This window comes from Gavialis gangeticus, unplaced genomic scaffold (assembly GCF_001723915.1).
Source record: "Gavialis gangeticus isolate Ggan-Ray unplaced genomic scaffold, GavGan_comp1, whole genome shotgun sequence".
Classification (NCBI taxonomy): Eukaryota; Metazoa; Chordata; order Crocodylia; family Gavialidae; genus Gavialis; species Gavialis gangeticus.
In genome coordinates, this window is record NW_017729005.1 from 3,603,129 (window position 1) to 3,606,645 (window position 3,517).

Consider the following 3,517-nt stretch of genomic DNA (forward strand, 5'->3'; position numbering starts at 1 on the left):
CTCTCTCTCTCTCTCTCTCTCTCTCTCTCTCTCTCTCTCTCTCTCTACAGGTTTACTAACCCTGTATTAAAGGCACTTTCAGGTATCCCTCAGTAGCTGATGGCTGTGCTTCATGAAGAGCAAAAAACTTAAATCCAGGTGACTTCAAGGCCATTCTGGAAACAGAATTTTTTGTTTATCTTAGAAAGCATCTAACTGGGTTTTACAGACAACTCAGTATAGTTTAGATTGAATTAAAGTAGGAGAAAAATCACTCAAAAACAGTGAAGAAAGCAATAGTTTTCCTGCAGTCCAAGCAGAGATTATAAGAAACTCCATTTAAGACAATTATGAGGAATTGCAGTGCAATAAAAAGAGCAACCTGTCTTCAATGCAAAAGACAGGGACCGTCAAGACATACATCACCTACAGGAGTTCCTGTCAACCTCGATGTCAGCATGAATGAGGTACACGAACTCTCACAGTGAACATGCCCAAGGACACTCACTCACAGAAGAACTGAAAGGTATATAGCAGGGGTTGTCAACCAGACATACACAGAAAGCGGCTAGAAGGTATGCACAGGTTGGCAGGGATGGAACACCACCACCAACCACCCTGCACCATCACCTCCCAGGAGCAGGGCTGGGGGGCAAGGGCAGTGGCTCCCCTCTACAGGCTGCACAGGTGCTGCCCGGCCAACCAGACATTGTGAGGCAGGGGAGAGGGGCTCACATGCAGTGGCCACTGCATGCAAACAAATTACTTGAAGTTGCAGCAAAATAGGTTTGAATTAGGTATCAGGAAAAACTATTTTTTTTGCTATTTGAATAGACAGTTGATAGACTGCCCAGGGAAGTTGTGGACTCTCCATCACTGGAGGTCTTCAAGAGGTTGAACAAGCAGTGATCAGGGTTGATCTATGAATAGCAATGCCTATATTCTAAGGGTAATTCCCGTGCTTCAGGGCTTTTCTAGTTACTACATGGGACCTGAAGGGAATTTTTCCCCTTTTGCTGCTATGTGTGTCAAGGTTTTTTAAAGCCTTACTCAGAAGCACTGGGTGTTGGCTGCAGCTAAGGTTCAGGATTTTGACTGGGTGTGCCAGTGCTCCTGCTGGAACTAAACCTATTGGTTCCTGGTTAGAGATCTTGCCCTTCCACTCAAGGTCAGAGCAATCGCCATATTTGGGGTCTGGAAGGAATTTTACACCATTATCAGATGAATATGGACCATGGGGTTTTTTGCCTTCCTCCATATAAGGGGGCATGGCTCTCTTCCTTGGATCTCTTAAGCATATTTCAGCAACCTTTTCAGCAGCAGGATGTTGTCTGCACAGTCCCCCTGCTTTACTTGTGGCAGATTAGGGTGTTGTGCTCTGTGTTTGTCAAGGTTGACTGTAGTTTTGCAATAGGTTAGACTAGCAATTTGTATAGGATGACTTGGATAGGGATGATCCTGCTTTAGGCAGGGGGTTGAGCTAAATAATCTCTGAAGTAACCTTCCAGCCCTACTTACTTGCATTTAAACTAAAGAAATAACTAGAGAGTTTTGGAAGGTAAGCAGCAACCAAAATAAAAATATCCTATGATTCAGAGAATTCAGATAACTCTGCCACACAGTCTGAAGTTAGACTGCATAGAGGTCAATCTTCCTGCTCCCAGCCCCTGCCCCCCCTCCCAAAAAAAAGATTTCAGGTGCCAGAGAAAGCCCTAACCTGTTACTTAATTCTACCTCAGTATAGAAGTTAAGGCTATCTGAAACAGCAGCAGTTACCTAACAAATTATTAATTGGCTGCAAATATTAATAATTGGTATCTATGGATAATATATTTTACTTGTATAAAAAATAAAATGACAATGTGGAATGTAACTAGCCACTGAAGTCAGTGCCTGTTGATCCAGTAATAGCAATTGTTAATTTTATTATAAGAACAGCTTTATTTATTTATTATTTACTTTTTTAGTCCTCATGATTGTAGGAATAAAATGCAAGGTGTATAGGCTCAAAAAATTAAATAATAGACAAAAAGAACTAGAAATGTATTCATGTATAAAACCTCCTTATATATAATAATACAAGTGTTGCTTGCCTGTCAAGGGAAATGGTTCTTCTACTCTATTCGGTCCTGGTGAGGCCTCAACTGGAGTATTGAGAGAAGTTTTCAGCTCTGAACTTTAAGAAGATGTGGAGAAATTATAAATGAGACCAACCCATCTAGCAAAAACATTAGGAAGTAAAAGAAAAAAAAAAAATTCCATAGTGGGAAATTGATATCCAATAGGTTTGGGGGTAAAGGCACTCACCCAGCATGTGAGAAAGCAAGACAGCAAGTCCGTGGCCTGATTCATCCCACAACCCTGAGTACTAAGGCTATTTGCTACATGTGCGCCTCACTGCCGAGTAGACTAATTAGCTCCGCAATAAAGCCACACTGTCTATGCCTGTGCTGGTATTACAGCACAGTAAATTAACTCTACCATAACATAGTACTGTCAAGGACAGAATAATTATGGCAGAGTACTTTACTATGCTGAAATACATACGCTTTACCTCAGCTCAAATTGCTGCTGTTCTGGGAGCATGTGTAGACACGGCGCCCAGAAGAGTTTTCTCCACTTCAAATGGCTCTGGAGTTTATTGTGTCACATTAATTGCATGTGTAGATACACTCACAAAACAGCAAAATGTATTATTAGTCTAGGAAACATGTTTTACAAGGAACTGTTGGAAGAACTAGGATTATTTAGTCTGGTGAAGAAGATAATGAGGGAGAATTGGATAAATGTCTTCAAATACCTGAAGGGTGGTTATAAAAAGGATGGCAATAAATTATTCTGTGACTGCAAGGGACAGAACAAAAAGTAATAATTTTAATTTGCAGTAAGAAAAGTTTACGTTGGCTTTAAGTGGCTACAGGAACACTTGCACAGGATGGTTTAGATAAGAGTGATTGTGCCTTGAGCAGGGGGTTGGACTAGATCAGTGTTTTTCAACCAGTAGGTCACAAGATTTTAAAGAGAGTCACAAGGAGGTCTGAGTATGGAGGAGAGGAGGGCATAGGGGAGGGCAGCGTAAAGCAACAGAAGAGGGAAGAAGGGGGCCGGGTGCAGCAGCTAGAGGGAAAGGCCAGACAGAGAGAGAGCGAGAGAGACACTGTGGGTCAGGGACCAGGAGGGTGTGGGTCATGGCAAGCTGATAGTTATGCTAATGGATCCCACTGTGAAAAAGGTTGAGAACCACTAGACTAGATGACCCCTCTCTCTCATAACTACTTTGAGGTACAACTCATGAGTCTTGAATGCTTGGAGGCTGTCATGTATGAACATACTAGGAACCTGTTAAAACTTGGAACAAAGTTAAATAATTGGATTAAAAAAACCAACGCTATGTCAAACATTTAAGCCAATGGTCCCTAACTCAAGGTTTGCACACAACACATTGAGAGATCCTTCAATGTTGATCACAATTTAAGAAATGATTTGCAACAACAGGAAATTTCAAAATTAAAATTAAGGATTGACGGGGGGGGGGGGG